Genomic DNA, 23,791 nt, shown 5'->3' on the forward strand with positions numbered 1-23,791 from the left:
CCTCCGTCGGCCATGTGCTTCCCTATTCTCCACTTTTGCCTGTTCCTCAACTTACTCCGCAGTTTTTTTTGGTTTCTTTCCTTAATAAAAAAGTGCAGTATTGCTGGCCCGTTGAAGCGCTGTTATTTAATATTATTTTACCCATGCTGTACAGCATGGCTGAAAATCATTGGCCAAGCCAATAATTCCTAGAGACGAGAACTATTGGCTTTGCCAGTGCCTGCTTTAGTTGTTTCTCGGTTTTTAGGTGGAGCCTGGGCCTTGGTTCTTAGGTGGAGCCTGGGCAGCACATGCTCTGCTCTCCTAGGCATGCTGTATTGAGGTATGGCATAAAAGCTCCGCCCCCTTCCTGTCCATCTTTTCTATTGGCTCCTGTTACTGCCCTTTATCATTGCTTTTCATTCGTGAATAGGATTAGTCGTCCCTCCTTAGTACCGCCTTTTGTCTGCATTTGTAACCTCCGATAACGACAGGAGTTTTTACTTGTGTTGTTACACGGTCTGCTTTATATAGTTGATAAGCACGATTTTCTTTAATGAATGAATCTATTCCATCCACGACATCACAGCACGCTGCCACCTTTTATATTGTTATTAGTCATGTATTTTTTTATTTCCAGTGCGGTCCACTTTAACTATAGCGACAGGGCCTATTTAATTTAGGGCACGGTCCGCTTTCACTTTAGCGGCCATACCTTTTTATTTATTTAATTTACAGCGACACCGCTTTCACTTTAGCAGCCACACTACAAAAGCTTTCTTTATTTTTACACTTTGTAAAATTGTCCCATACTTGCTTTCACTTTAATGTTGGTCGCGCCCCTTTCTTTAAACACTGCTCACTGTAACCTGTGGCCCCTGTCTGCACGCATGCGAAGTTCTTCCATGGCTGTAAGCACAGCCGTTTCGGTGCCATGGGCTGGGCGAAATTCAAATTGGAAGTCGTCCAGAATGTGATTCTGCTCTAGATGTGTCGATAGACAGGAGCTAACCCAGCGTTCCACAACTTTCGCCGGAAAGGGAAGGAGCGATATAGGCCGAAAGTTAGATAGACACTCGGGGTTCAATGAGGGTTTCTTCAGCAGCGGGGTGATGAGTGCTTGCTTCCAGGGGGTAGGGACAAATCCACAACATAGGGATTGGTTGCAGATCCTGCGGAGGGTGCGGAAGAGTTCAGTTCCACATGCTTTCCATATTTTTGGGGGCAGTGGGTCGAGGGGGGATCCAGAGGTGATTCCGGGTGCCATTCTCTCGAAGTCTGCTTCCAAGATAGGGGGGAGAGCCTGCGGACATTCCCTTGGTGGGTGTCCTGGGCTCAACGGATCGGGGTTGGTAGTGGCGGCCCCGGGGGAGTTGAGATTATCTTGCGAAGGGGGAATGGCAAGATTGTGGATGATGGTCTCAATTTTGTCCTTAAAGAACTGTGCGAGATTATGGCAGAGGGTCTGTGAGGGGGGGGATGGTTTTTTTGGCACAGTCGGGGTGGATAAGGTTGTCCAGGATCTGGGAGATGCTTTTGGAGCTATTGGCGGCATTGACTATGGTGGAGCAGTAGTAGGTGGATTTGCTCTCAGCGATGGCAGATTTATATTCCAGGAGCTTATTTTTCCAGATAATTTTGTTTGTGTCGCAATAGCCTTGTCTCCACTTCCTCTCAGCCTGTTTACAGGCTGAGAGGAAGTGGAGGAAGAGGAAGGAAGACCTGATTACAAGTGGGTAAAAGTGGCCATGTTTAATACAAACCATCACGCATATACATGACAATCCAACTAATGAGATTCGCCTTCCATAAGATATAGATTTATCACATTCGATTTCTAAATTCATATTTGCATTTTTATTTAAACATATCATAAATCATCAGCAGAAATTGCAGCCTTAATTTATATACAAAGAATGTTCTCTATCGCTCCAGCACTAAGGGGCCGTCGACTCGCATCCCCTAACTGAGAACCACGCAAGGCGCAACCCATCTGCGTCATTGAGAGTGGAGCCCCTGCCATCTGGGTCTTGTCCAGAACCCTAGGGACCCACTCTTCCACCTCCAGGCTACCCAAAGGGGCTCGTAGGGTATAACCAGGGGCCGCAGCCCCATGCCCTACCTTGTAACCTGGTGCCCTTGCCCCCCGCCGGTGTCTCCATTCTCTCTGAGGTGAGCTTACCATCTCTCCCCCTCAGTGCTGGCCTAGGGTGTATGCAGGAGGATTCCCCTTAACAATGTAATGCAATTTGTGTGGCTTCCTTACCGCCACTCAGTTCGACTTCCTACACCTTCCCAAGCTCTAAATCTAAGAGATGGGCGGGTGGTCGATTCCAAGGAGTCCACTGTAACCGGGACCGGCGCTGGAGAAAAGAGAGGCTGAGGGTCTGGGCAAGGTGCCCTAAATAGGCCCACACCAACTCCTCCCCCCCCCCTATCAGTCCTGGGCGGAAGTGACGTCACTTCTTGCCCCAGAAGTGATACCTGCCGCCCGCTGTCCAATCCCACGGCCCGGTGTTACTAGGGCGTGGCCAGGATCCCAGGTTTCCATGCCCTAATTGCGCGTTTTCCTAAAGTACACACTTTTCCATAGGATCCTGACCCCCCAGGTTGTTACCGTCCCCGCCCCATTGAAACCCACAAATCAAGACCTATGGGTAAAAGTGGCCATGTTTATTACAAACCATCACACATAAACATGACAATCTAACTAATAAGATTCACATTCCATAAGATACAGATTTATCATATTCCATCACTAAATTCATATTTCAATTTTTACTTAAACATATCATAAATCATCAGCAGAAATGGCAGACTTAATTTATATACAAAGAATGTTCTCTATCGCTCCAGCTCTAAGGGGCCCTCCGGCTCCCGGCCCCCAACTGAGAACCACACAAGGGGCAACCCACCTGCGTCCTTGAGGTGAGCCCCTGCCATCTGGTCCTTGTCCGCAACCCTAGGGACCCACCCCTCCACCACCTGGCTGCCGAAGGGGGCTCGTAGGGTATAACCAGGGTCCGCAGCCCCATGTGCTAGCTTGTAACCTGGCGCCCTTGCCCCCAGCTGGTGTCTTCTCTCCATTCTCTCTGGGGTGAGCTTACCGTCTCTCCCCCTCAGTGCTGGCCTAGGGAGTATGCAAGAGGACTCCCCTTAACAATGTAAGGAAAATAATGTGGCCTCCTTACCGCCACTAGGGCGACCAAGGCCAACCGGTGCATCGCCCACCCAACCACAGAACAAATTCCGCACAAATTACCAAATGCCATCAATCCAAAGGTCCATGCCAATGTCCGACAAGTGCACACCATCACAATCTGTGAGGTGTGTGACAAAGGTGGCCTTGCCCCGAACACAGTTTGGCCAATTCACCATTCAGGCGCCTTACAGAAACTTTCAAAGCCCTTGACCTCCCACCAGGAACCTATTTTCACGGTGGCATCATGCATGACCATGTGATCCTCGCCCCAGGAAATGTTCTCCCCAACCATGCGAACTCTGTCCGCAAAGCCTCCCTGACGGACCGACGACCCAGAGTGACCATGACCTTCCCAGCCAAATGCAGGATGATTAAGTTCAGGGACTGGAGTCCCTCATGCGCCCTTTTCTCTTCCACCAACTGCTGTAGCTGCCCTATAAGGAGGTCCTCAGTGCCCCGCCAATGGAATGGCATCCCTTCCACACACGCCGGCAGCGGCGTCACTAGGGTTAGTATCACCCAGTGCGGGTAACTCATGGTGTCACCCACTCACGACTTACCCCATGGTGGCCCTCCTCTGAGTCCACCAATGCCAAATAACGGGACCATATAGAATCCTTAGAAACGTTTGTAAATTTAGGTCCTATATTTACCAAAGCCATAGAAGAAAAATTGCATTCAAGGTCGGAGGTAAAGATTTTAAGAAGTTAAGAACTAAGAAGTAAGAACTACATAGAAAATATGTTACTTTTTATTTTTATTTTAACATTAAACTTTAAATTTTACTGTTACAGGAGATAAGGTTGTAACCATTCTGTATTGGGTTTGCAAAATCAGCAACTGCCAGAATAGTATGCAACAGTACAAATTACAATGTCACATTAAATCTCGACTAATCAGAACTTTCCTTTCCTGGCCTTTAAAGCTGCAAACTTGTTAATTACATCATCGAAATCAACTCCTTTCACCAAATCACTTTCAATTGATAATATTATAAGATCAGAAAGCCTTGACTGTTAGATGGTAGATCGCAAATAGTTCTTTATGAACTTCAGCTTTGAAAAACTCCTCTTGCATAAAGCCACAGACACACAGATCGTAAGAAATAATTGTAGGCTCACTGAGAGATATGGGAGAGATTCTAGGAAGTCTCATTCAGCAATGAATTTCAAAACGACAAATACTGACCAGTCTTTGGCTTCTTCGAGATCAATTTCTGCTGCCTTCAGGTGCCTTCTCAGCCTTGGTATTTCTGATAAAAGCTCTCCTTCGGATAACTCATCATAGAAAGTGGACAATTTTGGAATGGACACCAGTAACTCTTCTTCAGTGGCAGATATCAAACTATTGGCTTGAACAGTCTCAAACATGGCTGCTACTTCCTTGATGGCTCTTGATCTGATCTGGAGTTCAGAATGGAAATGATCAATACACTCAAGCATTGCCCTTGTTTTCTTCGTGCAGAGGTAGTCCAGCATCTCTTGTCTTCCCACCTGCCATCCTCTTCTTGAGCCTGGGTCTGCTCTCTACTGAAATTCCATATTGGTCTGATTTTAAAAACGCCCGATGATTGCCCTGCTCGTACAGAAAAAGTCACCACCTTGTCAAGAGTTAGGCCCTTAGTCTGAAGGTACAGCTGTGTAAGATTAACTTCTTCAAGTACATAACACCAAAAGTAGAGGTAGCACAGAAACGTGAAATTGCAGTGTGTTGTTAATAGTCTTTTCACTGAGACTCCAGTGTGGTCTATTAAAACATCCCATCGTTGAGTAGAAGCAGCAAAGAAGGAAAACATTGTCTCAAGAGTTCCAAAAAAAGTCACACACAAAGCTTTTTCAGCAAAAGAGTATTGGCCGCACAAGTTAAGCAAATGGTCCACATATCTATTAAAAATATCTTTCCTGTTCTTTCTTTTCAAAATGGCTTGTAAACCCCGATGGATTCCAGCCATAGTGGTATCATTATCGTAACCTTGAGCGTGGCACATCATAATGTCGAGTCCATCACTTTCTAGATTTTTAAGAATATCAGAACTGAGGTCAACAGCTTTTTTCCCCTTTGAAGGGAAAAATCCAAGAAACACTTCTCTTCAACTTTACTATTCTGGATTTTCACATATCTGATCACTTCGGACATTTGGTCAGTGTGTGATGTGTCAGGTGTGCTATCGAACATGATCCCAAAATACCTGGCAGATTCTATATCCATGACAAGCTTCTCCTTCATGTGATTTGCTAGGACATGTATAAACTCATTCTGAGTTTTTGGTGCAAGATAAGATACTGATGCTTTGAGTTTACATGTGCTTCGCTTTAATCTCATTAGGTGCTCTTTCAGCAGTGGGTCATATTTAGAAAGCATCTCAGCCATTTCAAGAAAGTTTCCTTTATTCATTGAAGATTCATCTTCATTGTGACCCCGGAGTGCCAGATTCTGCTTGGCAAGAAACAATGTGATATCGAGCAACCTGTGCAAGATGTCTCTCCACTTTTTCTTTGCTATGTCCATCAAACAATACGTTTGGCTTCAATTGTTTTGTGCAGTCTAAGTCCTGCTGCCAATGTTTTCCATTTTTCAAGGCAATGTAAGTGATCTTCGGATGTCTCATGATTATGCACTTTCGGGCTCAGTTTCCACCACATCTGAAACCCAGTCACAAATTTGGATGTCGTGTCTGTAGCATTAGCGGCAAAGAGTCGGCAGCAAAAACAATATAATTTCTCACTGACGAGTGAGTAAACCATCCATGATCGCAACACTTTCTCGCCATTTGGCATCACCTTGTAAAACCACTCTTTTGATAGCTGGCGAACATCTCCTTTTGCTTTTGGATCTTGCCTTGCCGCAATTCTGAAAGGGCCCTCTTTGTTCTGGAAAAAAGCACTTCCTATTTTGATGATTACAAACCGCAGATGATCTGGAACTGGTATATTCCAAAAAGAAGCATCATCTAAAATATTCAAATTTTCCCCCTTAACCTCATTCATCATCTCATTTACAGTATTGTGGTTAGAGTCACTTTCAGTACTCTCTTCTACTTCAAATTCATCCATTTGAATTTACATTTCCTTTTCTTTTTTTTCTGCTTCATTTTCTTTTATTTCAACACTAGCATCAGAATCAGTGTTATCAATTGATGGCCGAGGACCTGTGTCTTTTGATGAACCCTGGCCATCATCTGGTCTCTTGACATATTGAAGCTTGGATCCACGTAGTGTTGAGTGATTCATTTTTTCGCTTTTTTGCTTTTCTTTGCTGGCATCCACTTGGCCTCTTTAATTTATGTATTCTATGTGGCATGATTGATATATATATTCTTGAACTATTATTAAAAAAACAGGGACTTTAAAAACACCAACAACAGCAATGACAAAAACAAAGCGTGTTTTAAGGATGCAAGGGGTCCTAGAGAAAATAAGGACATTTGGCACACACTCCATGGTTTTATTAGAAAAAACCACCACCATTTAGGGTGCGGTGGGCCCCTTATGTCCATGGGCCCAGTTGCCACTGCACCTGCTGCACTATTGATATCTAAACCCCTGGCTGTGTATGGCATTGTGCATGTGTCTTGGGTGAGGAGAAGGTCTGACGTAGATGGCTATGTGACACTGTCTCACTATTACTCTAAGCGCTCTGAAACCTACCTGGGTAGTTTGCACATTATAAGACCAAACATACATAGGTAAAGAACTTCTACATACATGTGCATAATACACATATGCTACTAAAACAGGTTTTTACATAGAACTTCATTACACCGTTTTTTGTAGCTTCTAAGCGCTGTATGTCACTTGGATGTTTACCTTACCACCTACCATTCCAGTTCATTCTTAAAAATATGGGTTTACTCAACAACACAGCAGGGGTCTGTGCAAGCCCCAAAGAAGACACAGTGCCTCTTGATCAGCATAAGCAGGGGGAGGTGTAATGAGTAGGTCTAAGAGCACAAAGGAAACTGTCAGTGGGAGAGGATATGTGCAGAGTGGAAAGGAAGCGGCACCCAGGCCACGGGGCGTCTTAGAGGCACACCACCGCACACAACGAAGAGGGGAAAAAATACAGCCTTGAATAGTAAATGTGCCACATAATTTTTACATTTACCGTAAAGTTACAGAATACTATTTTCGATGCATGTTTTGTAAAAGAATGGTTAGCTGTTCTGCTCACCACCTTTGCAAAGACCTCTACATCAAACATTTACCTCACTGCTCACGAAATCCACAATCTGCCCTTTCTAGTAGAGTGCAGTTGAACCAAGAGACTCTGGTGTGACTGGCAGCCGGCAATCTGAGCAAACCACCCAATTAAATATTTATTGAATTGAAACGAGCACGCCAACCTCAATTTCCTGTACTTAAAACATAGCTTGAAAAATGAATAAAACAACATTGTGATGTCTGTGAGCGTTCAGTATTTTGGAGCATGAATGCCTGCTTTGATGTATGTATTACATCTTAGTTTGGACAAGGTTACCGAGATAGGGCCACAAAAAGTCGTATTTTTTATGTTTTACGAAATGTGTGGAGATGTGCTCAGTACGCCTCAGTCCGTCTGCTACTTACAGCAACAGAGGAGTCGTGCTCCGGCCTGCCCCCACCCCACCCCGCTTCCTTACCTGGTGGCGATGGATGAAGAAACAGCAGTGCTTACATTTTAAGCATGTGTAGTGGGAGACGGGCGTGGGCAGTGGGCTGATGAAAACGGCGGGTCCGGGAGCCATGTGAGTGACGTTTCGATTAACGCCGACGTCTTATAGCTAATTTGACAATAATCTTGGCCGAGTAATGAGTTCCTCCTGAGTTATGTAGCGATTTTAAAGCAGAGGATCACTAGGGTTGACGCAAAACAAAACTATAAACACGTTTCTGTGTTTATCACTAACAGAAAAAATATATTTCAATAATACATTTCTGTCGCTGGGCTGAAACCATGCATAAGAATAATTTCATAGCATAGAGTGACATAGAATCTTATACAGACGGTAATATTTTGCATTTTGGTGTCATGGTGTCACCCCATGTGATGGTGTCACCAGGTGCGGTCCGCACCCCCCTAGTGACGCCACTGCATGCCGGTTTCGACCCACGCTGCTGTTGCGATCGGTAAACGGCCTGCCGCATGAGAGTGTCCCATAACCCATATCACTTTAGAGGGCATACTACTGTAGAACGAGACAAAATTAGAATGGCCACACACGAACAGTTTGAGCAATTTCACAGCAATTCCGGACGCACATATCTCTTGAAACACGAAGGAGACCATCAACCTACATGCTTAACCTAGTCACTTGACAACCCTGCTCCCGCCTCCAGAGTTTCAGCCGCAGTCCTGAATGAGTGGGAAGAATAACCAGTGGGATCTATCCCTAGACCTCGCAAGGTGCTCATGGACACCACACTGAATTGATACTTAGGTAAGCACCCTTCCTTTTCATGAATAAACAGTGCATGCTTCTGCCCCTGTGTGCAAATAGCCAGGTAGGCTTCCATCCAAGCACCTGGGCACACTAGAACCCTTGCGGCAGGTTTAAGCCGAATCGTAGTCCCTTTGCTTAAAGGATCTATCTTGTATTTACGTAACGTAATGGAAAACCCACCCTGAAAGAGTTTTACATCCTGCCATTGTAGTCCACCAGCAATATCTACTTTCGAGGCCCCCATCAATTTGCTCACTCTGAAAGCCTCATAAAAAGCTAGCGTGAAAGCGGCAGCAAACGGGGTTGTCTCATAAGCAGACGAGCACATTGACTGCAAGCATCTAGCATATACCCCAGCATGCACCCATCAAGGGGCCTTCTGCTGTCCTCCTTCACACCGTCTAATGTGGCTCACCCTGCGAGTGCCTTCCTGACCAAGAATAAATTCCTGGCATCCTGAACCCCTAATAGTTTGCAAAAAAGCCAACCGCTTCTAAGTGAGCTGTCGCGTAAGACACTGGTCTGCCTTGCTCCCTCAACGCCTGTAAGAAACCAGACATGGCCTCTGATGAGAACAAGCTGACAATCCCTTGTCGCTGCACAAAAAAACCTGTTAGCTTTAAAATGATGCCTTCCGGGTGGCTCGCTCAGTGAGGCCCCACGAGACCCGCTATTGCGGGGCTCCAATCTTCGACAGAGATCTCGGGAACACGGTCATCAGGTCCGCTGCTTGTAGGGGGAACTTCCGGAATTCCTACAACTTGGAGTGAGACAAAGCATCAACACCTCGGATATGTGCAGCTCTGAATAGTAAATTTTATCTCAGACATAACAGAACCAGATGCTTCAAAAGTCTTAGAACGTGGGTTCACGAAGCACCTTGCCTGTTCATAGCCTCTACTACATACTTGTTATCTGACCAAAAAACTGCAGATTTGTTACAAAAGATGTCAGACCATACTGTGACTGCCAATACAATGGGAAACAATTCCAAAAAGGCAATATTTCTCGTCATCCCACTTTCAAGCCAGGCCCCTGGCCAATCGTCCCGGCACCAGGGAGGCCCCCAACACTGCCCCAAACCAACTCTACCTGCTGCATCGGTGAACAAACCTAATGCCTCACTGGTAACCGGTGGCGCAGGCCAAACCACTTTCTCCTTAAAGTCCCTCAGAAACTCACGCCAAACCTTCAAGTCCTCCTTCACTTTTGCCCCTGGTATGGTGGTGCTTCTCCTTCAGACCGGACATTGCTCTCACAATTGATCTGGAGAAGAGGTGACCCATAGACCCATAGGGATGATGAGCAAAGCAAAATTTAACCAGCCTACCAGCACTAAGAGCTTATGTAAAGTCACCTTTGCTCCAGACGGAGCAGAATCAATTACCTGCGAAGAAGTCTGCACTTTGTCCCATGGTAACCTGCACTCCACTACCACTGTGTCGACCTCACTCCCCAGGAACGCCATGCATGTAGCAGGGCCCACGGTCTTCCCTGGTGCAAGAGGCACCCCAAACTCCTCAAACATTGACACTAGATCCCCCAAAGCCCACCCACAGTTTCCTGAAGAGGACGGGCCCATGACCATGAAGTCATCCAAATAATGAACAATATCTGTGTGATCTGTTCTGAAAGTAAATAACCAATGCAACATTGAACTGAACAGCTCAAAGTACTTACAGGATAATGCACATCCCATAGGCATGCATTTGTCATAGAAATACTGGCCCTTAAATTGGAATCCCAGTAAATGGTAGTCATCAGGGTGCACTGGCACTGACTCTGTTTTTGCCATTTTGCCAAGGCCTCACAATTTTTGCAATGCAGCGTCAAATGAAGAGTAAGTCACGGAGCCTAATGCAGCATCTATCACATCGTTAACACCCTCAGGTGCAGATAAATTATGTATCATTCTGAACTGGCTGGGTCTTTTTTAGGCACAACCCCTAATGGCGAACAAACATAATCAGGCTGGGGGGGGGGGTGGTGAAGGGGCCCCTGTCCTGCCCAGTGCGCCTTCCTTCTCCAACTTTTGGGAAGCAACCATGGAATGGGTGCGTGCAGACAGGAAGTTCTCACAATGCATGACAGGTGGTACCCCTTGCGCAGGTATGCGAAATCCCATGGAAAAACCTTGATAGAGCTTTTGGGCTGCTTTCCTATTGTGATACTGATTCAGCCAGAAAATCAGTCTCTCAGTCTCAACTGGAGTGAGCAGAGTCCTATTGGGATGATGCCTTGGGGTCCCTCCCTCTATCCTTGAATTTCTTGATGCATTTGAATTCTGGATGGGATGGGTGGCCAGCCATAAAAAGCACAGGTGTATTTAAATTTACACGATCCGGCTTGCCGTGTACACATTTTTTGGTTGAATGCCCACCAGGTCCCTCTTTCTTGCCCGATCCCCATTGTGTTGTACGAAAAGACTGTTTCATTGGTATCTTGTTATTCATGCTTTCTAACCAAACATTCACCTCTGACTGATCCCAGCCAATCTCCAAGTCCTCCGCTTTTGCCCATCTGAAATCCCTATCGTAGTTCAACCATGCCATCCGGCCGTATATTGCATGCGCCTTATTAGAATAAAATATCAATGGCGCCTCCAAATCAGGCCTCTTCTCCGTATTGCAATTGCAAAAACGTTAAAACCGAAGAGCCAATTTGTCATTGACTCCTCCACTTCTGGTTTTTTATCTTGAGAGGAGTTATCCTTCCTCTCCTTCTCCTTAACCTCTACCTCCCACCTTTTAGGCCTTATCAGTGAGAATATATCGATTTAACTCACCCTTCAAATTCTTTTCTAAGAGGCTAATTTACCAAGTTTGGAAAGCAATGTATCATGACCACTGATGCACCACTGACCACTGACCTGACCCCCAGACGTTGGTGCCGCTAACTGCACTAGTAATGCTGCCATTGAGGCAAGTATGCTCGTTGTGGACCCTTGTGGTAAACCTGTTGACCCCCGGGGTTCCCTGACGTGGGCGCAAGTACCACTCCCACTGGTGTGCTCTGCGCTTGCCCCCTACACACAACAGGAAGTTCGCTGCAGGCGCCTGCACCACAGCAGGCACCACCGCCGATGGTGCGTTCTGAGCTGGCCCCCTTCCACCTAACAAGAAATTCGCTGCAGATGCCTGTACTTTTGCAAAGGAGGAGCCCGTCCCCTCATATTTGGTAATGCAGCTTGCCCCCTGTTACACCCGGCGGGGTATTTGTACAAGAGGGTGCCAGTGCCTGCAATGCACTGTGTATCTCCTCTAACACTGCCCCCACATGTGTTGTGCCTGGAACTACCTGCGGCGCTACTGCCGTAGGCATAAGTGGGGCTGCTGTGCCGGGTGCCCACTGCACACCTTCACAAGAAGAAGGCTGAATATCATGCCCAGGCTCACTGCTTAAGTCTGCCAGATCCACACTCTTACTTATAGCTTTAGCCTTTTTTCCAGGGGTGGGAATGCTGCCCGGGGGGGCACATTGGCCCTGCGAGGGCGATCTTGATCCCCAGGTGCTGGTTCCTGCTCTTGGACACGCCCTGCTGGCTCGTCCTCTATCCCATCGCTATGGCCTAATTTAGCCAGAAACAGTTTAAGCAACTGGGACAGATCTGGCTCACTGTCCTTCCTTTTGCCATTTTGACCCCCTTTTGCTGGCATGATTCCCCAACTTCCTTTACTACACACTTGAAGAATAGCTCAATAAATCCATAACCAAATAGCCCCAGGCGTGCGGAGTGCCATCCCAAGACGGTAATCGACTGTCTGTAATCCCTGGCTACCCCACCACAGAAGGAGCAGATATGCAACAATAATCACACCCCACCTGTGCCGCTATCCGACAGGGGTAAGATTAGGCTAAAACAATTGAGGAATGATCCTGATACGCCCCGGACACACTAACAACCAGGCGGTTAATAAGGTAACGGGGTGGAGATCGAGAGGCTTCTCCCGAGCACACCGCTACTGTGCGTCTTCTGCTCTCTGCACCGGGCAGCCAAAGGAGAATGAGGCGCTGGGTATCACCGTGCTAGAGCTCCCCTTGTTTGTATCAAATTATTTAATGCACCTCCCTTGTGACTGCCCAACCGCAAAGACTAAAGGCCCCCCCGCCCCTTAACTCCGTGTGCCGGAACGCAAACCAACCAACAAAATCCTGCCCGACTGCGTAATCCCACTGCTAGTTTGGACTGCAGAGAACCGCCCTGCCATGAAGGCCTTGCTCTCTATTCCGCATAGGTCACGTCCTGTAGAGCCCAGACCCCCAGGGTGTCCCCCGCCCCAACCTCAGGCAATCCCACAATCAAAACTAGCCAGTCCAAGAGTGTGGGTAAAATGGCCATGTTTAATAACCATCAAAACATTCATAAACATGACAAAAGTGTTCATAAAATTCACAATTAAAATTCAATATTCACACTTTTAATATTTACAAGTATTATCACTGATCCTAACCACCGGTTATACGATATCTACCTACTCCAGCACCAAGGGGCCCTCTGGCTCACATCCCCTATCTGAGAGCCACGCAAGGCGCAACCCATCTACGTCCTTGAGCGGTGAGCCCTCCGTCTTTGTTCGTCATTTCTGGGGGCCCACTCCTCTACCACCAGGCTGCCAAGGAGGCTCGTGTGACCTGGCGCCCCTTGCCTCCCCAGCCGGTGTCCCCATTCTCCCTGGGGAGAGCTTACCGTCTCTCCCCTCAGTGCTGGCCTCGGGAGTATGTAAGCAGGCCTCCTGTTAACCCTGAAAAGCAATTTTCTGTGGCCTTTTTTCCACCATTCCCCCTCATAACCGACCCCAAACCACTAATCGTAGGGACGGGTGGGTGAGAGATTGATTTCGCTCCACTGATCCAGGGGTCAAGAGCGAGAAAAAGAGGAAGCTCGGAAATGGACCCAGGGCCTAAATAGCCCCCCCTGGCTCCGTCCCTAATGCTCCCTGCTCCAGCCGGACACGCGTAATGGGTGACCCGGAAGCATTTTCTCCGGCCAGTAGCCAATCGGGCTACTGGACTGAACTAAGGGATTGTGGCATTGGTCCAGGGGGCCGGGCCCCAAGGGCGAGCTCGCTGAGATCTCGTGCTTATCATAGAGCGCCAGTTCAAGAGTGAGGGGAAAACGGCCATGTTTAATAACCATCAAAATATTCATAAACATGAAAAAAGTATTCATAAAATTCACAATTAAAATTCAATATTCACACTTTTAAAATATTTTCAAGTTTTATCACTGATCATAACCACCGGTTATGCAATATCTATTTACTTTAGCACCAAGGGGCAGGAGCACTCTGGCTCGCATCTCCTATCTGAGAATTACGCAAGGCACAACCCACCTGCGTCCTTGAGCGGTGAGCCCCCAGCCCTCAGTCCTTATCCCTTATTTCCAGAGGCCCACCCCTCTACCACCAGGCTGCCAAGGAGGCTCGTGTGAACTGGCGCTCTTGCCTCCCCAGCCGGTGTCCCCATTCTCCCTGCGGAGAGCTTACCATCTATCCCCTCAGTGCTGGCCTCAGGAGTATAACCCTGAAATCAATGTTCTGTGGCCTCTTTTCCGTCACTAGGGTGACCAGGGCCCACAGGTCCTTCACCCTGCCCACCTGCAAACAAGTTCTGAACAAAAGACCAGATCCCCTTGATCCACACGTCTGTGCCAATGTCCGACAAATGCACTCCGTCTTGGTGAAACATCAGGTCCCCTGCGATTAGTCTATGTGGAATATGACGCAAGTGGCCCGGGCCTAAGCACACCTTGGCCAATTCACTGTTGAGGTGCCTGACCGACACGTTCAAAGCTCGAGATCTGACTCCAGTGGCCCATGTCCGGAGAGGTATCATGCAAGTATTAAACACGCAAAAGGGGAGAGGGCCAAATCGTTTATACTCCTATACCCCGAACCCCCTAAATGGACTATGATCACATACACAATGGGTATATAGAGTTCACCAACATAAGCAAGGGAAGTTCCCAAATTAGAAAAAACTGCCCTCACTCACATACCGAAGTATGTGACATGCTTCATCATAGGGCCTGCTACAAACGCCCTGGTGTAGCCACATCCAGAGCGGAGCATCAGAGAGGGGGAAAAAAAAATAAATTTCCACGTTACAAGACGTACAACATAATACGTAAATACGTACAACGAGTAACATACATGAGTGATAGCGTGTGTGGAGGAACACCTCGTGGATCTGATGTGCGTGTGACGAAAATTAGTGCAGTAAGGACGTGTGTTAAAACTGATTAGGGGTGCCAAGAGAAAGAAATACTTTATTAGAACCAATTGTGGTACCCTTATCAGGATTAAAAGAAAAGAAAGGATGGGAAAAATGTCTTGATGAGAAAATGAGGTTTCTCAAGACTTCCCTCCTACCACTGCTCGAGTCAACATGTTTCGACCGTTATCTTGGTGCCCCGGAAGGTCACTCCGGTCTTCTTCAGGACTGTCGCAATCAAATCCACCGGTTACCCATGTCTTAATCTGATCATTGGGTTGCCCAGCTAGATGTAGGTCACAGGGATCCGTACTCTACTGGGTATGTCTCTAAATCAGTGGAGGAAATGTCCCCAAAAATCATGGGAAAACATTCACTGGAAAGGAGTAAAGGAAATAGTTAGGTGAGAGTGAGTGCTCGTCCCTCCCAACACAAGATTTAATCTAAAGAAATCTCTATTCCATCCTGAGGATTAATAATATGCTCAGGTTTGTCTCCACAATAATGAGATTTATAACTAGGTTCCACACACACTTATTAGAATGTTAATGAAAACGGGGTGGTCGTATTCAGCCACTCGCAGCATATACTTCAATATTAAATTATGAGGTATTGTAATTCGCAAGAAATGGTGACACATTCACAAAACAATATCCCAAACCGGAACTCCATGCATCCACTACCAACCTATCCATGAGCTCCCAATAATTAGGGCAGGTCGTGAAACATTTTGAAAGAATAGCAAAGGTTAAAAATCCCATTTGAGGTAATTCAATTCATCAGGTAGACTCACCGAGTTTATGGGATTCACAAACTCGAACTGGTGGCCGCCCGGGGGGTTCTGCCCATGAACACAATCTGCACGGAGTAAAAAGACCGGGAGAACCAGGTGACTCACAGAAATGGTGTGATCTCACACAACGGCGTTTCACAGTCTTAATATAACGCTGTGACAAAAGGCATCTCATCCAGTAGTCTTACCGTTCAGTCCGGCTTATGCCCATACACCTGCTCAGACGGAGAACCACCGCGTAGATGGAAGACGCGGTGTTTATTCCTCTGTTTATCCGATCGAAATCGTCGCTGGAGAACGACGTCATCGCCGTGCTATTTACCTCGTCGACTTGGCGACGTCGCTACGGCGATGACGTCATTCTCCAGCGACGATTTCGATCGGATAAACAGAGGAATGAACACCGCGTTGTGTGAGATCATACAATTTCTGTGAGTCACCTGGTTCTCCCGGTCTTTTTACTCCGTGTGAGCTCATGGATAGGTTGGTAGTGGATGCATGGAGTTCCGGTTTGGGATATTGTTTTGTGAATGTGTCACCATTTCTTGCGAATTACTATACCTCATAATTTAATATTGAAGTATAGGCTGTGAGTGGCTGAATATGACCACCCCGTTTTCATTAACATTCTAATAAGTGTGTGTGGAACCTAGTTTTAAATCTCATTATTGTGGAGACAAACCTGAGCATATTATTAATCCTCAGGATGGAATAGAGATTTCTTTAGATTAAATCTTGTGTTGGGAGGGACAAGCACTCACTCTCACCTAACTATTTCCTTTACTCCTTTCCAGTGAATGTTTTCCCATGATTTTTGGGGACATTTCCTCCACTGATTTAGAGACATACCCAGTAGAGTATGGATCCCTGTGACCTACATCTAGCTGGGCAACCCAATGATCAGATTAAGACATGGGTAACCGGTGGATTTGACTGCGACAGTTCTGAAGAAGACCGGAGTGACCTTCCGGGGCACAAAGATAACGGTCGAAACATGTTGACTCGAGCAGTGGTAGGAGGGAAGTCTTGAGAAACCTCATTTTCTCATCAAGACATTTTTCCCATCCTTTCTTTTCTTTTAATCCTGATAAGGGTACCACAATTGGTTCTAATAAAGTATTTCTTTCTCTTGGCACCCCTAATCAGTTTTAACTCACGTCCTTACTGCACTAATTTTCGTCGCACGCACATCAGATCCACGAGGTGTTCCTCCACACACGGTATCACTCATGTAGGTTACTCGTTGTACGTATTTACGTATTATGTTGTACGTCTTGTAACGTGGAAATTTATTATTTTTTTCCCCTCCCTGATGCTCTGCCCTGGATGTGGCTACACCAGGGCGTTTGTAGCAGGCCCTATGATGAAGCATGTAACATACTTCGGTATGTGAGTGAGGGCAGTTTTTTCTAATTTGGGAACTTCCCTTGCTTATGTTGGTCAACTCTATATACCCATTGTGTATGTAATCAGGTATCATGCAAGACCATGCAATCCGAGCATGAGGAAAGGCTCTCCCTAGCCAGGCGGATTTGGTCAATAAGGCTTCCCTGACTTCCATGTGTCCCAACCCCACCATTTTGTTTCCGCCCAAATGCAGGATAACCAAATCCGGGGACTGATGTCCCTCGTGTTCCTTCGTCTCCTCAATCAGCTGTCGCAACTGCCGATTTCGCAGGCCGCTGACGCCTCGACATAGGAATGACGCTCTCTTTAAACCTGGTGGTTTTGACACTCGCTTCTGCCGTAGCCTAACTGTGGCACACCGCACAAACAAATGTCACAAAACCCATATCACCTTTGAGGACATACTAGTAGCAGGAAGAGAAATGAAAAAGTCAGCATTGTCACACTAATATATCAGTCCGTTGTCCTACAGTAATTTGGGCCGCACACAGCGCTTAAAACAGGCCAATGATCAGCGCCCCACCTTTCTGACCACCTCAGCTGGTAAGCTGGTGCCCGCTGCCAGCGTTGACGCCCCAATTCTGAACGAGTGTGACGAATACCCTCTAGAATCCAGACCCAGACACACCAGAGCCCTCCTAAACAGGGCCCTGAATTGGTCCAGTGACAAGCATTCGCACTGTCCACCCCCTGATAGACGAATCGCCAGGTATGTTTTCATCCTGGCTACCAGGCAAATCTCCTCTGCAGGCGCGGGGGACAAGAGAATCGTGGCCCCCCTCCCAAACAGATCTGTCTTGGATTTCCTCAGAGCCACCACCAGACCCCCTTGGACTAAATTTGTGTCCTGCCACTGGAGCCCCCGCGTGATCTGGTTTGGAGGTCCACCATCAATTCCTCCATTCAAAATGCACCATAAAAGGCTAAGGTAAATGCAGCCCCAAATAAGATGCTCTCGTAATAAGAGGAGCATACCGACTGTATACCCCCAGAACGTCACCCAGGGTTTTAACATCCAATGGCCTTCTACTATCTTTTTTGACCCCTTCTAGCGTAGCCCAGCCTGAGAGCGCCTTCTTTACTAGAAAAGCTGTGCCGGGGTCGCGTTGTCCCGCCAATTTAGCAAAGAAGCCTATCGCCGTCACGTGCGCCCTAGCATGAGATGCTGACCTTCCTTGATCTTTTAGAGCTAGCAAAAACTCGCAGAACACCCCTGTGGAAAAACGGGCGATCCGGCCTGTGCGCTTAGCAAGTATGCTTTGAACTGTTGTTGGTAAGTACTTCTAGTGCGTTCGCTCAATGAAGCTTCGACAAGCCCTGCTAGGCCGGGGCTCCAATCCTCCACAGACATGTTGGGAACACAGTCATCTGCTCCTCTGCCTGAGGGTGATACCTTCGGAAATCCTGAAACTCGGAACGAGACAAAGAATCAGCAGCCTGATTCTCTACACCTGGAATATGTGCCTTTTTGAACAGCAGGTTCAGCCTCAAGCAAGCTAACACCAAGTGTTTCAATAACCTCCGTGCATGTTTACACGTAGCCCCTTGCCTATTGATTGCCTCCACTACTCCCATGTTGTGTGACCAGAATATCACTGATTTGTTCTCAAAGAATTCAGCCCACACAGTCACTGCTACTATGATTGGGAACAATTCCAAAAATGCTATGTTCCTAGTCAAACCGCTCTCATGCCACGCAGCCGGTCAATCGCCCCTGCACCGGCCAGATCCCAAAATTGCTCCAAAACCAATTCTACCTGCTGAGTCTGTGAGCAAGCCAAAGTCAGCACTAGAAACAGGCTGTGCGGGCCAAACTACCTTACCACTAAAGTCGCTCAAGAAACTGCGCCACACTCTCAAATCCTCCCTCACCTCAGCCTTTTTGGCGCACATGATGATGCTTCTAAATCAATCCCACCATTGCCCTTGCTATTGACCTTGAGAAGGGGCGCCCCAACGGGATGATACGAAGGGCGATGTTCAGCTGACCCACTAACACTTGAAGTTGGTGTAAGGTAACTTTAGCCCCAGCCAACGCTGAATCAATTGCTTGGGAAAAGGCTTGTTTATTTGTATAAAAAAAGACACCACACTTTGTCCAATGGTAACCTGCATTCCCCCACTACTGTGTCTATCTTAATTCCCAGGAAGGACATGCATGTGGCAGGGCCTACAGTTTTGCCAGGAGCCAATGGTACTCTAAATTCCTCAAACATGGCGACCAGTTGTCCTAACGCCTGAGCACACTCATCTGATGTTGCAGAGCCCATGACCATAAAATCATCCAAGTAATGCACCACGTCCCTACATCCTGTCCTGAAGGTAAACAGCCACTGCAGCATAGAGCGAAATGTCTCAAAGTATCTGCATGATACCGCACAACCCATTGGCATGCACAAGTCATAGTAGAACTGGTGATTCAACTGGAAGCCTAGCAAATGATAATCGTGCGGATGCACAGGCAAGAGCCGAAAAGCGGACCCAATGTCCGATTTTGCCATAAAGGCGTTTGTCCCTAGGTTGCTCAGCTTTTGCAGTGCCATATCAAAGGAGGAGTAAGTCACAGAACACAAGGACGGGTCTATGGCATCATTCACTGATGCCCCCCCTTGGCGCCGACAAGTTGTGAATCGTCCTGTACTGGCCTGGCTCCTTCTTAGGAATCACTCCCAGTGGTGAACACGCATAACCCGGCAACGGGGAGCAGAGAAAGGGCCAGCCACCCGACCCAGAGCCCGTTCCTTCTCAACCTTCTCCGACACTACTGTGGAGTGCATGCGTGATGACAACAAATTATTTCAGCGATCTACAGGGGGTACCCCTTGTATTGGAATGCGAAAGCCCGTACCTAACCCCTGATACAAAGTCTTGGCTGCTAACCTGTCTGGGTACTGATTCAGCCAAAAAATCAGTCTCCCAACATCAACTGGCGTGGGCAAACTATGGCTGTGGAAGCTTGTTCTCCCTGCCTTTCTCTTTTGATTTTTTCATGCACTTAAACTCTGGGTGAGAAGAGTGACCACAGAATGCACAGGCGTGTTTGAACTAACATTGACCGGTAGGCCAGGTACACTATTTCTTGTTAAATGCCCAGCAAGTCCACCTCTTCTCCCCTGGTCCACCCTGAGACGTCCGAAAGGGCTGCTTCATGTGGTGTGTCTTGTTATTAAAGTTTTCCAGTCACACATTCACCTCTGTCTGATCCCACCCAATGTTGGGGTCCTCAACTTTCGCACATCTGAAGTCCCTGTCATAATCTAACCATGCCACACCCCCAAATGATGTGTGGGCCTTCAGAATTTTATTTGCATAATACACCAAAGGTATTGCCAGTTCTGGTTTCTTCTCTAAGATTACAGTTGTAAAAACATGGAAACCGAACAACCAATTAGTATTAGACTCTTCTACCCTTGGTCTCCTATCTTTGAAGAACCTTCCTTCCCTTCTTTCTCTTTAAATTCCACCTCCCTCCTCTTGGGCCTGATCAACGAGAAAATATCCACAAACTCCTCCTTCCAAATTTTCTCTTTTGTGTCAAGAGGGACATGCGTTGCCATTTTGCAGGCTTAGATAACACTGTTTTAACAAAGGAGAGGGACAAGTAGGGCTATTTTTGGAAGGGTCCAGCGTACGTGCCCGGGAACGTAATAACAAAGAAGGGTACGCAGTTCCCTGGGGAAGGGGATATGTACTCCAAGATAACAAACTAAACTAATGGGACCCAGGTAACAAACTAAGAAGGAACCGATGAAAAAGAGGATGGGGATCCTCCCTTTCGGGACTCAAAACCCTCACACACCCAGCAAGCTAGGTATCATGCTTCATCATATGGGTTTTTTGCTCCTCATCAAGCTGGTGGTGCAATGCCTGACGGGCACCCAGTTGGGGCTCTTTGTCAGAGATCTTTTGTCCCTGCCAGTTGGTGCATGCATGTGTGAGGGCCTACTGTGAGAGGGTGTAGATGTGTGTGCGTGATAGTGGTGTAGATTTAAAAACCAAAGGTTAGGTAATCCACAATGATTTTTATTGGCGTGGTTATCTACCTTATTAAAAGCAATAAGGAGAGGTAAACTCCCTGATTCAATGATCCAGGACAGTGTACTCTACCAAGTGATTAATTAGTGGTTGGTCAGATAACACTGTGTCATGAACCCCCACTGCTTTAGAGCCACCATCTGAGTCCTTGTTTAAGCTCCCACCTCCTTAACTGTTGCTGTCACTGTTGCCTCTGATGGGGTGCGGGCCGCTTGACCCGCCACCTGAATTGGAGTGCATAACTTTTTGTCCTGAATTTTCCCAAGAGGCCCCACCTGTTTGCTAATTTCACTAAGCGCGCTCTCAGACGCTGATTGCAGTGCCCAAGGTGCCACTGCCCCGCCACCGGACTGATTTCTCCCCACCGGTGTTGCCAGCTGCGCCAAAAGTGTAGCCACTGAGGCCAGGATACTAGCTATGGGATCCTGAGCTCCTCCCGCTATTAGCTTTGGTTGTGCTGGGGCGGGAGGAACTACTGCAGCTGGTGCCATCCCTTGCGCAGGCAAAACTCCCCCTTGCCCTACAGGTATGGGAGGCACTATGACCGGCACCACTTCCGGCAGTACAGGGTTTGGGGTACTGGGCACAGGCACTAACGCCTTCAAGGCCCCCCTGATTTCCGCCAATATTACCCCCACATCATTCCCTGGATCCGGCTGTGGTGGTGTGGTAGGAACTGGCTGGGGTAATGGTTGGGGGGCACTATAGGCACAGGCAGTGAGGGTACACTAGGTAGTGGCTGTATGGGAACACTGGGGCCCGGGTCCACTTGTTCTGACTGCGGGGGAACCACAGGGGCGAGGGGAGCTTCAGGCAATACAGACTGCCCCTCATGTAACTCGCCTTTCCTATTCCTTAGGACCCGGATCCCCCAGCATGCTCCACGCCCGCCTACCCACCAATTAATCAGGACTTTGAGAAAGGGTGGGTGTAAAAAGGCCATGTTTAATGACAGCACTCATAAACATGACATACATGATTATTAAAACATTATCAAATTATAAGCAACATTTATCATTTATTATTAAATCATCTTATCAACTTGTATTATGCATTATTCAAATTGTATTTGCTCATAACTTCTTCTTCTTTCCCCCAGCACCAAGGGGCCCTCTGGTTCGCATCTCCCCAGGTTGAGATGCCCACGCAAGGTGCAACCCACCTGCACCCCTGAGCGATGCGCCCCAGCCCTCGGGTCCTTGTCCGCCATTTCCAGGGCCCCACCTCTCGTCCACCAGGCTGCCTAGGAGGCTCGTACCTGTCGCCCTAGCCTCCCCAGCCGGTGGCCTCCATCCCCCTGCGGAGAGCTTACCTTCTCTCCCCTCAGTGCTGGCATAGGGATTGCGCAAGGCGGACTCCCGTCCATTTTGTAAGTCTATCACTGGTCCAATGTCTCTTTTCCGCCACAAGGGAGACCAGGGCCTAAAGGTCCGTCGCCCTTCCCCCCTTCAGACAAGTTCAGGAGAAGGAGGGGTGGGGGGGTAGGGGAAGCCTGGTCTCAGAGTACCCGTGCCCGCCCGCAGCCTAACGAGCCCCGACACCTCACCCGACAAGCTGGTCGATGCTCTCTCCGACTCGAATCGACTGCACCGGTCAGCCCGACGGCCACCCGCTCCTCCTCAGGATTCTCCGGCAAGCGATGGAAAGGGGACTCAACTACGGGAGAGGGGAAGCTACTGGGCCGGAGTAAACATGAATTAAGTTTTAAATCGATATCCTAATGCGAGGGGAGTTGGTCGAGCAGGGTGCGAGCAGGTCCGGTGCTGGCGAGGGAAGAGGCCGAGTTCTATGTAATCTTGACCTAAATAGGTCACGGCCTCTGCCCCCACCGGACGTGCGTCACCCTCCCTAACCCGGAAGCACTTCCCCGGCCGGTCGCCCATAGGGCAGCCGGCCAGATACCCTGACCAATGGCGTGGCGTGGGCCGGGGGGCCGGGCCCTAAAGGCGGGCTCGTCCAGCCTCGCCCTTTGTATTTGGTCCCACTACCGCTCCCTCCCTTTCTTTTTCTTGGCTGTGTCCTCTGCCTCTTAAGAGGTGGGAAAGATGCTTTGGGAGGGACATCATTTCTACGAGTGCGTTCCCCAATCTGTCTCTGGGGCTGTTCCCTTGTCAGACTCAGGGGCTTGCACCCGTGATCATCCTCTCTTCCTCCTCCTCCGTGCTAAGCTTCGCCAATAGTAGTTTGAGCAAATGCGCAATCTCAGGGTGTTTGTCCTTCCTCTTAGGCTGCGCCCCCTGCTGGCATCCTGTAGCCTGCACTAGCCGCCTTTGGTCGTAGCACACTTGTCCCCCTATTCGGGCTTGCAGCTAACGCCGCGCTGGCCCGCTACTTTCACTCCTTTCTTCACTTTATTCTTACGCGCATGCCCGCTCCGCCACACTTCAACAAGTGATCTCTCCTTCCAAATGTCAGCAGTACTCAATTCCTGCTCCCACACTCCAACAGGCAATCTTGTCCTCTAAATTAATCAGCACCTGATGCGAGTGACTCCCGCCGCGCACGTTCACCTTCCGCTCCTGCCCAGGCTTCCGGGTCGTGAGGAAGGCGCCGGTAATTCAATGCACGTCAAAATCTTGCTGGGCACACCGGCAGCTGCGGATAGTAGAAGATGCCCCCGCATTAGCGGTCTACATCCTTGCTCCTCCCCACCTCCCACGGCTGCCCAAGGCCCCCGAGTCCCTGACACTTACCTCACGACCGGCCGACTCTTCACCCGCAATCCGCTTCCGCAGCGACGCTC

At 48.1% G+C, this 23,791-nt stretch overlaps 1 pseudogene; it reads right to left on the minus strand.

Moving 5' to 3' along the window:
• Window positions 1-4,556: 4,556 nt before the first annotated feature.
• Window positions 4,557-6,234, minus strand: LOC147678080 (uncharacterized; annotated as a pseudogene).
• Between the last annotated feature and the right edge of the window lie 17,557 nt (window positions 6,235-23,791).

This window comes from Lissotriton vulgaris, chromosome 12, assembly GCF_964263255.1.
Source record: "Lissotriton vulgaris chromosome 12, aLisVul1.2, whole genome shotgun sequence".
NCBI lineage: Eukaryota > Metazoa > Chordata > Amphibia > Caudata > Salamandridae > Lissotriton > Lissotriton vulgaris.